Source organism: Merops nubicus, unplaced genomic scaffold (genome assembly GCF_000691845.1).
Source record: "Merops nubicus isolate BGI_N331 unplaced genomic scaffold, ASM69184v1 scaffold2506, whole genome shotgun sequence".
In the NCBI taxonomy this organism is placed as follows: domain Eukaryota; kingdom Metazoa; phylum Chordata; class Aves; order Coraciiformes; family Meropidae; genus Merops; species Merops nubicus.
In genome coordinates, this window is record NW_008612767.1 from 4,306 (window position 1) to 18,535 (window position 14,230).

Consider the following 14,230-nt stretch of genomic DNA (forward strand, 5'->3'; position numbering starts at 1 on the left):
CCCTTTGGAGGAATGGCCAGAATACCTTTCTTTCTCAGGCCCTGTAAGAAAGTCCATAGATCTGGACTATACATTCTTCTTGCTGAAATACCACAACCTGCATCAATAATCCATTGATATAAATAACAATTAAATACTTAATAGGTTTTAAAGACAGGAAATACATTAAATTAAAGGGTATGAAATATGCTCCACTTGTACCTGTTTTACATGGGTTATGGATTTACTGTAAACCATGAAAAGGAAAGTTAGAACAATTATCTTTGTTAAACCTTACAGTATGTATTTCAATATATGCAAAATGCAGAAATATTATAGTATTCCTTAAACTTGAAGATAATCTTAACATTTTAACTCTTGTTCTAAAAATATACTAATGAAACGAGTTTTACTTTGATCTGAGCATCACACAGAAGATTAACTCTAAGCCCCCCAAAAAGGATCAGAAGATGACAGTGACTGGTGCCTCCCTCCTGAGGATCTCAGATGGACTCATCTGCTGAAGGCACCTGGTCTTCTGAAATATCTGCTGTCTTGCCTGAATGCAAGAGGTTGCCAAAACACTACTGACTTTATTTGCACCATCCTACTGATTATTACATTGTGCTGCCTGTGAACATAGGCCTTGCCATGAATGACCCTGGGAAAATGAAACAGAAATTAGGGAACAGGTGATGAAGGTAAACTCAAATGTTCCTTATACCCTTCCTCCTTATTGAAGTGCAAGACTGAGGCAAAAGCTGATATTTCCTGGAAATAAATGAGTGATTACTTGCAGGATGTCATCTAAAAGACCATCTTGCCTATCAGGCTTTTGTTCACAAAAAGGTCTCTTTATCTAATAACTTTATAACCTAGTGGTCAAACTTTAGACTAGGTTGAGGAAAGGAGCTAACACAAAAGCCCACAGGAAGGTGTTAACCACAGCCACTTAGTTGAGGACATAAAACTACTCAGAATAGAGCTATACATTACAGGGTCATAGAAGAGACAAAACCAGACAGAATGGATCAAGCACATTGGTTGTCAGTATATGAATTTAAGAACTGTAACATAAAGAAGAGGACCTGGAAGTCTTAAAGTTCTTGGAAGGATCTGGAATCTTACAGCTCAGTAAATTAGGCCTTATTTAGAGTTCTGCTGATAAAAAACTATGAGAGTATAAGTGCTACAATGGTAAGATGCCTGTTATACTTCACCAACAGGGAATACAAGATGACAAGATTTGGATTTGGAGCTCTTGGGATATTTTTCTGCAGAGAAAGAAAGAAAGAAAAAAAAAAGATAAAATCATCCAGGGTAAAAAATATAGTTGTGATTGGTTGGGTAATGATTATAGCAGAACACAGGTTGTCCAGAATGTGTCAGTGACATCCTGTTGATGCTGTAAAATCTAGTGAAGGGAAAGCCTTTTTAAATTTTTATCCTAATTAACACAGAGAAACTGCTTGAAAAGGTGAAATGCAGCTAAGGCAGGAATGGTGACGAATGACAGAGTTTATGACATTTGTAAAAGGAAGGCAGGAGACTAATGAAAAGAAGTAGGTTTGTACCTTCTCAATGAACTAAAGTCTCATGGGAAATGGGTCTAAAGGGAAAATTACTTAAGGAGAGCTGGAGGTGCACCAGTGAGACATGCCAGCAAAGTATAAGAGAGAAGCATGAGTGTATACAACCAAAACCTGAAAGGCCACAACACAATGTGAGATTCAGCATCAAAAAAATACCAAGAGTAATGAGAACTCACTCTGTAAATGGTTCGGTAACATTAGAGGTATCAAGAAAAAATTCAGCTTTTTATTCAACAGAGAAAGATAACTGCCACCAAATCACAATAAGGTGATGAAGCACTTGAAAACTCCTATTGTAACAGTCTTCAACAGTGTCAAACATAAGCAGGCTGCTCAAACAATGAATGCTAATAACAAATAAGGAAAGAACAAATCACAGAATATTGCTGTGTATTCATAAGAAACTGGCTAAAATTCTCTCCCAAATTTATGCAGAAAAGCAAACACACTAGCTAGCTTTAAAAAGAGGGGAGGAGAACTAGAGAGTCACTGACATATTTCTAAATCTATTCCTGCTTTCAGGCAGTAATTACAGAGTCATAAAGAGTTCAAAGCCTGCTAAGAGACACAGGAGCCACTAGGGATCCTTGAGATCTACCCTGATTTCAGGCAAGCTTATATTTGAAATTATACTTGCCTCCAACCAGCATCACTTTTACCTTGGTTTCCTAGGGAAATAAGAATAATGCAATCAGCCTTTTCAACCACATTTGTCAGCCTTTCCCCTAAACTTGGAGTCCACCTACCAATTTCAGTCAAACTTGAGAGGAGTAGGGGGCCTTTAGGTACAGTGGTTACAAGTTTTGTGGAGTTGACAGTCATGAAAAGGAGAAAGATTTTTCATTTATCTGGAGTTTAGTGTATCGTGTCCTACTGACAGAACTATATTCCATGTTGGTGAGTCATCTGCATTTTTTTATCTTGCCAGCTCTCTGCTTTGACAGTCTTTCAGCAGAAATGGCATTGGACCCCACTGAAAAAAAAAAAACCTTTGAGGAATTTCTGAATGATCTTTTGATCTCAAGAACAGGAGGGACAAACTCAGCCTGCAGAAAACAAACAGGTTGATTTCTTGATTGAAGCACAGCTCATATTTTGCTTTGGAGACAATCTTGGAATGCATCTGCAGGAACATTCTGTTCCCAAAAAATATTACATAGAAGGAGCCAACCATAAGGTCTTAGATACTTCATAGTGTCTTGCAAAAGCAAGTTAGGAAAGAATTACACAGAGAGACAGTCTGCTAAAAGTCCTGACCACCTGAAGTGCTGGGGTTTAACTCCCCAGCCCTGAATGAAGTTTTGCATATGGACGATGCCCACAACCAGGCAAGAAATATCCTCCTGGTTGGTTTTTCACCCAGGGTCTGGCCAGACTTGGGTGGGAGCCAATTAGGAGATCACATTCAGGTGCCCTTGCCTTTGGCATTAACGCCTTGTCCCACCTCCAAGTTAATAGTATAAAAGCTGTCTCTGCTTGCAGTGGTGTTGGAGTAAGTTTATCTATGTAGTAGATGTACTATGTAGGGTTTCCCGTGATTGGAAGGGCTCCTTGACTGCACACTGCAAGTAGAACTCCCACTTATTCTGGACAGATCAAGACCAGGGCAGAGAGAGGATTATATATGTAATGAGGGTTTCCTTGACAATTGCTGTATGATTGCAATTGAACTGATGACCTGGCTTATTCCTTCTCCTGTGACCTGGTTTCTAACTTGGCTTGCTCCTTTCTTTGCTACATCATATACCATGAGTGAATGCATTGACCTACTTAGTCCTCTAGTGTTTGGCCAACTCGTATCTTTCCTATATACTTTGGAATGGGATGGTAAAGTCTTCCCTGTACATATATACTACTAAGGTCCTTATCCTTCCTAACAGGGCAAGTGGTCTGCAAAAGACCACCTCAACTCGTTAAAGCTCCCAGAGGGGGAAAGGTGGAGAAATATCAAGACTGCACATGTTGCGGATCATTGGCCCAAAATCACCACTTTAGTAAAGTTTCCTTTTTGTTGCTAGCCATGAATTCATGCTGAAGAGAGGAGCAGACAATTTGTCAAATGAGAACCACACAACACCCATTATATAATAAGAGGTAAGATTAAGATTCATAAGGATAACTGATGGATGAAGTTGCCAAGCCACTGTCATCGTATTTGAGAAGTTGTGGTAGTCTGGTGAAGTTCCCACTGACTGCAAAAGGGGAAACCTAACTCCCATTTTTAAAAGGGAAAAAAGGAAGACCCAAGGACCTACAGGCCCATCCGTCTCATCTTTGTGCCTGGCAAGATCATAGAGCAGATCCTCTGGGAAACTGTGCTAGGACATATGGAAAATAAGGAGGTGATTGGTGAGAGCCAATATGGTTTCTCTAAGGGCAAGTCATGCCTTCTATTGTAGGGTTATAACATTGGTAGACAGGGAAAGGGCAATTAATGCCATCTACCTGGACCTGTGCAAAGCATTTGACACTGTCTCCCATGACACTCTCTCATCTCTAAATTGGAGATAGATACATGGATTTGGCAGGTTGACTGCTAGGTGGATAAGGAATTTGCTAGGTGGTAGCACTCAAAGAATTGCATTCAATGGCTCAGTGCCTGAATGGAGACTAATGAACACTGGAGTTCCTCAGGGGCTGGGACTGGGACTGGTGCTGTTTAACATCTCTGTTGGTGACGTGAACAGTGGGATCAAGTGCACCCTCAGCAAGTGTGCTGATGACACCAAGCTCTGTGGTGGGGTTGACATACTGGAAGGAAAGGATGCCACCCAGAAGGACCTGGACATGCTTGAGAAGGGAGCCCGTGTGAACCTCATGAAGTAAACAAGACCAACTGCAAGGCCCTTCACCTGGGTCAGGACAATCCCAAGCACAAATCTGTTGGATGGGGCTTTGAGCAACCTGATCTAGAGGGAGGTGACCTTGCCTGTGGCAGGGGGGCTGGAACTAAGTGGTCTTTAATGTCCCTTCAACCCAAACCATTCTATGATTCTATAGTCCTAGTTTTCTGCACAAGAGATTGACTCACTCCTGTGTGGGCCTGACATAATAAAATTACTCAAGCCATGTGCTCAAGAACTTGTCTCATACAAATTGCTGGCAGGTAGCCAGGTAATACTTCCAAACACTTGACATCTTCTCAATAGTTAGTGACTAACTGTGCTGTATAAAGCAGTTCAGAGACCTCATAGCCAACAGTCACCTTAGCAAAAAAGGTAAAGGAGATTGTGGCCTTCTAAAAAATGTCCCAGAAAGCTTGTATTATCCCAAGATCCTGCTAGGAGAGACAAAAGGATGTCTCTGCCTGAGAGGCCTTCAGAAGATGAAGAGCATGCTCCTTCTCTGCTTTGTCTTCCTAGATGAGAGCTTTGTGAGGAGTGAATTCTGGTGAGGGCAAGCTGTCCTTTGGCAGATGTTTGAGTCCTCATATTGCCAATTCAAATATCAAATATACATTGCCCATTTCTCTATGTTAATGATGGAAACATGAAGGTCCTGGTGGGCCTACAAACCATTTTGTGAGAGCTTTGCTGCAGGTTATATGAAGAGGAACACTGAAATTAGTATTCAGGGTCAGGGCTCAAAGGCCATTGTTCATACCTGTGTTGGGTGTCCCTGCAACATTTGGCCTCCTCTGAAAAATTCGTGGAGATTGTGTGATAAGGCTCTAGGACAACAGAAGAGAGACAATAGAAAAAGGCTTTTTGACCCACAGGAATAAGCTGCCAGTTCTGACACCTCTGCACAGACAAGGTAATCCCTAGAGCTGCTCTGCGGGGATTCAGGTGGGGAACTAAGAGACACACAAGGTCAGATTGTTGAAGAGGAAACAAAGAAGTCTGAGGAGAATCTGGGGCAAGACAGGGCATACTCCTGTCTTGAAAGCCATTGACAGAAATGTGACCTTTGCACAGAGCATTCTGTTTTAGGGAATACCAGCCTAAAAAATGAGGGAAAATAGGCAAAGAGCATGCCTCTATGGACATATTCGAGTAAAACATTATCTGGGTTCAAGTGAAAGGAAATCATGTGTCCTAGATCTGAAAATACATGTAAATTATCATGCAAATGTAAGTAAAAAAAAATTTTAAGAGAAGTTCATCGCAAACAAGGGAAAGTTTGTTGTTCTCCCCACACACACCTCACCCCCAGTTGTGCAGGCATTTACATCTATTCAAAAGCAAAAAGAGAATCAATAGGTCATTAATCTTAGTACCCTGGATGCAGGTTCAGCTGGGGGCTGCAGCTATGGCCTGCAGTAGTCACAGCCATCAGATGTGCCAGAGCTCCCGATCCTCCGAGAACGTCCAAATCCAGTTCCTGAATCAGCTGCACTGATTCTACAGAGGATCACAAGTCTGCTCTTCAGATGTTAACTAGAAGGCAAAACCCCATTTTTTGAATGATGTAGTGAGACATAATCCTTGTGGACCCTATGAAGTGAACTCTATCATTTTTACCTGAATCCTAGAGTCTTTGATGAATGGTGGATGTGTGTTTGCTCTCCTGATGCAATGCTTTGAGTGCACCGTCCTGAATACATCTCTGTGAAATGAGAGATCTGCCCAGGACAGTACTTGCCATTAGAAAAACAGCATGTGTCCTCTATGTGAAAGTGTCTTTTCTATACATATTTTTTTCTTTACATTAAAAAGAAAATTGTCTGTAATAACAGTACCTTTTTGAAAGCTCTGTTTGCCTTTTTTCTTCTCTTTGTTGCTTTTCCTTTAATGTCTGTGAGCTAATACCATTTAAGTCACCAGAAAGAACAGCAACTTTTAAATTATCCAAAAGCATTCTGTCTAAAAGATTCCATCACAAGAGTTATCCTTGCATTTATAGCAAAACCTGGATAAAATAAGAATTTAGAATTATTTGGGGGGTTGAGAACAATGCATGACACAAATCTCTTAAGGCAAAACCGATGGAAGTAACACATTTCCTTTCCATATACAGTTAAGGGCATCATTTGGAAGGCTGTCCTTAGGCACTGGAAGCTGGCCTTCCCAGCCTCTCTCTGTAGTCTACAGAGAAAGCAGGAGCCTAACTTGAACACTGTATCATGATTTGGAAGAGCTCCACTGACTCTAGAAGGAGCCTTCCTTATCTGCAGTTACCCTTTCTGAATAGCCTGTGTAGTCTAATGATACAGTGGACACTTGGAAGAAACTTGGCTCACCCAACACAAACCTGTCAAATTCAGCTACATTTGTGGAAGAGGGAGCTGAGATCACTGCCACTGCACAACTAAATCTGTCAAAAATCATGAATGAAAGACCTTGTTTATCTTATCTTGCTGCCTGGCATATGAATATAAAGTGAAATCACTAGTAGCCTGAGTTAATATTGCTGGATGTGAACCTTGGCTGCCCAGGAGCAGACACACTGTTTATTCAGCCTCTTCTGTTATTCCAGGAGTAACTTCCAGTGAAGAAGTCACATCAGTAGTTCCCTGTTAAATTACCCTCCTAAATCATTCCCATATAAATTAGCACAGCTCATGAATCAGAGCCCTTGTCATCACTATGTCACTTCACTGAGCTGTTCAGCCTTCCAGGATTTCATTCATGTTTATAAAGATCTGGGGCATCCTGGGTGAAAGCAGAAGGCTCCTGTCCTTGTGCTGGGGATGTATGGCATTCTCTGCACTCCACTTATTCCAAGTGCCTGTTCTATTTAGAATAACACTAAAAAAAAAATAACTGTGGTAAAAACTACTTCTAAGTTTATGAAGTGCCTCAACGTTTTCCTTCTGAAAAAAAAAATAGTAAAAGAAATCAAAGTTTTCTTTTCCTTTGAGAAATCTCATCCACACCATATACACTTCAGGGGAGACAGTGTCAGGGGGTGAGAGGAAGGGGAAAGATTCTCCATTTTCTACTAATTGTAAAGTTCTGCTCAGCTAAAACAGGTGTAGCCTTCACATGGAAAAAGGCTGGGAATGCTACAGAGCAACATCTGTTTTGTGAGTGTAATCCATAACAGGCTTCCAAACGCCCTTAAAAATTGTTCCCTCTTTTCCCCAGTCTGAATGTCATCTCCCAGGAAGCCATCTGGGACAAGCACACCAGCTATTCTGCTGTAGTGATAGCAGGGTTGTCCTCAAGTGTCTCAGGATGAGTCACATCAATGCAAAAGTCCAATTATAATAGAAGCCCCCCAAAGCAGGAGTATCATTTCAAATCAATAAGACTGATGTAGTTGGACCACTGGAATTCAGAACGTAATTCAGTCACTTCATCACCTTTTGCTCAAAACCCCCACATTCCTTAAAGCACCCGTGCTAAATCCCCAGCCTGGGTATGACATTCCCAGCACAGATGTGATAGTCTTAAGCCCGGCGTGTATGCATTTGGAGGAGTCAATTACTCTTTTTTTTTCCCCTTATTATTATTTTAAAATACAGCCTTTTTAAACCTGGCATTTTTTACCACTTTAGACCAGCGAATGAACAGTGCCATCCACTGTTTCTCTGCAAAATCCACAACATTTTCCTAGGATAGTCTTAAGTAAGATTTAACATAAAAATTAATGCTGTATTTGAAACAAAGAAATATAGACTGGTGAAAAGATGCAAGTCCAAGCATATTTTTAAGGAGTCAAGCTAAAGCGTAGAATGATAACTCTAAAAATAGACTACAACAAAGGAGATTTTTCAGAATATCTTCTCACCTGTGGATGGGCCATTCTAACTTAATTAACTGTGTTATTACTCATTTATCATACAACCAAATACTTCTCCAATCAAGTAGGCCATGTATGGCATTGTTGAGTACAAATTCTCTCTTATCTTATAAGAGCTGCATTTCTTCTCCAGTGTGGTCATCAAGTGTCTAGAACATGACCCTGATGAATGGTACTTGGAGGAACAGGTGCCTTTAGAAATGTTTACTAAGGAAGAATTAGTAACATGGTGTGAATGAGACCTTGTTTTTATGGACTGGACATGGCTGATTCAAGACCATACATCTCTGAATGTCTACAACAATGGAATCCAAGCCTCATCTTTTAGATGTATATTTCAGATGCAATTCCTATCCAGATGTTCCAGACTCATCCCATCTATGGTGTTGCACTCCTCGCTTTGCTAAAAACAGATCCCACCATTTTTCAACAATGCCACAGTTCAATAATGCAAATATACAAATGTGCTCAGTGTTCACCATAACAGAAATCCTACAAGTATGATATCTGTTTCCTCCTGTGCTTTGCTAGAGCACAAACTCAGTATTCAGCATTTCCCTAGGCTGATCTCACAAGGCTTCTCTTGTATCCTTTTAAAACAAAAGCAAATGGCCATTGACCACAATGATGGATGAATTAAACCTTAACAGTTTGCCTCTCATTACACTACTCTGTATTATTTTCTTATAGGGGATGTTTAGAATTTCACATAAAGACCACTTTCCAATTCAAAGTGGCTGTAATTCCTGACTTTTCTCACAGTACAGATCTCACATTGAAACAAATAATGGTAGAAACATTATTTAGAAAACTGTATAACTGTAGAGTCCCAGGTAATTCAAAGGATAATTACTTGTTCATGATCAATGACCACTAATTATATACTACACTACACAGAGCTATAAAACTGACAGATGATGAAAGCAGATAGTTATAACACACAGTGCTGAGAACATGACTTTTATGAACCTCATCCATAGCACCCAAAGTTTTCTCTAAGACATTTATAGAAAGGAAAATGCATGCAGTAGAATTGGTTTTACTGATCACACCCAGGCTCATTCATATTTCAGGATCAAAGATTATTTTCCAAAAGCCATTTCCTATTGATGCTGTTGTGTTTGCTGCTCACACACAATGGTCAGCAGGACAGTGGGTTGTAAGGGTCAGGCTGGAACTGATTTCTTTGATTTTCCTATTATATTTTCAAAGGTAGGAAAGAATTCCACATCTTTCTGAAAGTCACGGGCTGTAAGCAGAGAAAACCAGAGCTCCTGAGAGAGTAGATTAGACCTAATTATAACATGACTGAAATGTTGTTGCAATAAAATTACTAATACAACTCCCTCTTCTGTGGACATTGATATTTTGACCCCATGCTCCCCATGCTAATAGCTATTTTACCTTCTTACTTTTGGGATCCTGTTTGCATTGAAAATGGGATTTCATGTTGACAATATTAAATTTCAGTTCTTGTTATTTACAACAATAGTCCTCTGAGGAAAGACGTAACATTAATTTGATTAATTTTGTATTACATTGTGTTTGGAAATACTAAACGATGTTCAATAATATCTTGGATCTCCAGCACATCAGTTATTCCTTTGTTGGAAAAGCTTGTCTCACTTTTGAAGTGCTGAAAGAACATCAAACTCACAAGAGTTTCTAACATGGAATTGTTATGACAATAAATAAGGTATTTACAAACTGACCACAGGAGGAATGGGGTCACCATTCCTTCCACCAGCCTTTTCTGTATGGTTACTTAATGCTTCTAAGTGTAGCTGTCACATGAAAAGACAGGAAGAAAGGTATGGTAAGAAAAATCATGTAAAATCTGTTACAACTCACATATCACATCAACTTACTTCATGAATTGTTGATCTGCCAAAGAGGGACAACACAGCTGTAGGACTTTCCTCAGATGACTTCTATTAGTAGTGCCAGTACACTCAGGATCACAGGACTGCAAAAGGTTATGAAAATACTGTGAATTTTCTGTGTTTGATCTGACAGGATCTCCTTCACTTAACAATTGAATGAATTAGTAATGCAGGCAAAGGAAAACCAAAGGTATTGCTGAGGTTAAGCTATGCTGGCACTGCCACATGAAAAAAATGTACTAAAATACCAAATCTAATGTTGGAAGACCAACACTTATTGAAAATGGATTATGTTATCACTTACAGTATTACAAGCTATAAGAGGAGCAGGCTTTTCTATTTGATTTGTTCCATTAAGCTATTTGTGAACCATATTATTTAAAACAAAGTTATGTTCAACTAAAATAATTTTAATGTACTGATTTCAAAACATGACGCAACACCAGGCTCAAAATTTATCCTTGAAAATGTTTGTTCTGAAAACAGTGAAAAGTGACTGCAGAAAAGTGTATACCTCACTTCATAGGTCTGATTCTTTAAGTGACTGAAGAAACATGTCTGCAGACTGATAACAACACAGAGCTTTTGCTCTCTGTTTCTCCCCTCAGTCCAGTAAAAAACATCCACTAGGATTGAATGAAGTGCAAGTGGCACTCAAATTAGAGCATAATTTGAAGAGAATGGGCTCATACAGGGGAAAATAATGAAAAAATCTGGCTTATTGAATCTGCTGTAGGATCTGTCTGTAGCATTAGCATTTAGAAGTGTTTTTCACTTATAAGTTGACTATATTAGAAGCACAAGGTTCTTAAAAGAAATAAAAACAAGATCACATTTGGACAAAAAAAATCTCAGCATAACTGCAGATCTGACCAAACACTGTACTATGCAAAATTTCAGGTGAAAGGAAGATGGTTGAGATACCCCTTGGGTTGTCCTAGCTGGCTGGGGACCTAGATTGGCTACAGGTTCTGGTTCTGCCCATTGCTGCTTTTAAGATTCCTCTTACCAAATCCTTTTCAAACATGTAAATGAAGATATTTCTTGAGAAAATTGTCCTCTTTGATTTGTACAACCTGTAATCTGCCTTTTCTACAAGACGAGCCATGTTGATGGAATTGGCATAACACTTAGGACACAAAACAAAAGGATTCCCAGACACTCAGGCTTCCTTCCAGCTGCTTTTTTGTTTTGTTTTGTTTTATCAAGAGCTGGGTACAAACCCAGCCACAGAGTGCAGGACAGACCTACTCCTCTGGGCAGAATCACTCCCCAGGTATGAAACCACAGCTGCCAGGGGCATGTGTGGCTACTGGGGCATTACTGCTGGTATTTCACCCCAAGCTGACAATATTCTATAATGTTAAACATTTCTTTTCCCTGCCTTCCCTCATGCTAGCATTTACTTCATTTGGGATGCTTATTTTAAATGACAAAAATGTCTAGTTATCTCTGTACATCTCTAATTTGAGTCTGATCAGCTTAATTCATAAATCCCACTTAGTGTGCACATCAGTTGTGCATGTAGGCACTGTCAGTGTTTGCAGTTCCCCCAGCATCCTAATTTTACAGCTACTAAAGTTTACCCCAGAATTTCAGCCAGACCATTATTCTACTCAAAACCTACTGGAAGGGACTTGAGCTACTGCATCAAATGTTGCTATTGTTGGAGGCATCAGAGTGGAAAGCAGCCTGTTTTGGTTCCTAAACATCAAAGCATTTCAAAGCAATGCACACCATTCGTGGCTGTTCAATGGGACCTTCTTCTTGTGCATCTAGTATCTCTTTTGACACTACTGCACTCCTTTGATATCTCTCAAAACCACTATCCCAACTACCTAAGTCAAAGCTCAATATGGAGTTAGTCAGTTGATACACTAATGCAAGCCTAGAAGAGAGTTGATATTGAAAGTTATGAACAGCTTCTTAATATTAGGAAGTGGACTTGCAAACTGCAGCTTAAGTTAGTTCTTAGAATAATTTGGTAAAGCAAAAAAGTGACTTCTTTCTGTCAAAGGGAACAGAAATTACACACAAGAGTGTTGATTGTGGGTTTCATGGAACCACTCTGTACCTTTGGGAACTGATTCTAAAGAAAAATACCATATGACAACTGCACATTCAGAAGGTGTCAAAGCTATACCCAGGAAAATATGCAATATCTGTGCAGTATACAGCACATATATTTTGAATAAATGTATATTATAAAGAATAATAGATAAACCATGATACAGGAAAATATCTGCAAAATAGATCTGACAACAGAAAGACAAGAAATACCAGTACTTTTCCTCCCCTGCTGTACACATGTGAGCTTGTGATGTTGCTGGAGTTTTCAAAAACCTCTAGATAACCATGAGATTGCTTTCCCATTGATGCTTCAGAAAAAGAGTCTAGAGGTGCTGATTACAATTACTCCATTGCTAGAATGAATGTGAACATACTAACTTAGGTAAAAACTATGCAGAGCATAACATTTTACCAAAACACAATTCAGCATTTTGCCACAGGTATTATAAAAGAGGTTATGATGAGAGAATTAAAAGTAAACACTTACTATTGATTCGTTGTCTTCAAACAAGTCTAAAAATTCATGGCAGTCAAGGTATCCTGCCTGCTCTGGATCAATCACCTCATTCAACTCCTGGAAGTCTTTATCTTTTGTTTGAAATACCAAGTTATGTAAAATATGAAAAAGATAATTTCTTGTGATCTTTCCAACTAATTTCCAAGACCAAAAAAAAGCACATATGTATAAAAAAACCCCAAACAGTTACTAAATTCCAACATGTCATTTTACACTGCTAGGTCATCCTGACCTACAATAACAGAGCTTTGTAGCTGTTTCAATAGTCTGCATATACTCCATTTCCCAGTGAACTTACAACTGGAAGGAAGACCAAAACCATGAGAATGAAACCTTTCCATTATCCTGGGATAGATTATTTTGTTTGCTGGTAAACTGTGCCACAAGTGAATGGATACATAAACTTGCTTTGCACAGATCAGCTCACGTTCAGGTCAGTTTATCAGCTGCATTTCATTCCTTACTTTGGAGTTAATGTTCACACAAAGTTGTGTCTGAGTGAACTTGACTAAGTTGCTGTTGCTGTGCACCTTAATCACTGCCTTAAGCCCACACAGAAGTCCATCAAACGATGCTTGTTATTAGATCCTAGTCTAGATCTCAGCATATTAATAGGCAGCACAGGAGACTAAATTTATCAGTGCTCATTCATCTTCATGATTATCTTCAGAACAACAACTAAAAACTCAACATTTTATATTTGAGCATGGCTTTTCCTAGGGCTGCAGTGTTCAGATGTCCCTGGCCATGACAGTTCACTAAGGCCAGGGTAACTGCAAACACTTGGGTCATGACAGAGATTCCAATTAAAGATGTAATTATAAATACATGGTGTACCTTGAGAAATACTGACTGTTGACAACAGCGTGTTAATCTGAAACACTTGAGACCTACCATTGTTAGTCTTGCTCTTTCTTTTCTCATGCTTCCTTTGCATCTTTTTATGCATCTTTTAAATCAGCTATGCTACTGTGCAAGGTCTGTTGGCGTTCTTCGCTTGGCTACTGATGGTCAAGCAGATCTCAGGGACAGTCTTTATCCAGGACCTGATGCCCAGTCACATTGTCATGCCAATGGCTACACATTTGGACTGTAAGGTGATAGGCAATAGATGTTTTCATGCAGTAGAATCAGGATCCTGTTGTTTTTCTACACTTCAGGCACAGTTTTTCTCTCAGTTCCCATGGCAAGTAATATCCATAATTGATGTAGGAGAGTTTTAAATATGAGTTTGTACCAACTCTTTTCTATAACTGCCTATTGCATTTTATAGTTTTAAATTTGTTCCTGAAATTTTACTTTTTTTTTTTTTTATTGTTTCTTTATTTTCTCTAAAGAAACCTGAGGAAAGATAATGGGGGAAAGAAGAAGAAAGGGTGGAATAAAGGCTCTGGGACAATAACAGAAAAATTAGGACTAAATAGTTCCTTCAGTGATTCAGTTTTCCTGGGTAAGCACTAGACAAATATCTTTCTGTTCATAAAATTCACCCTAAGAAAATT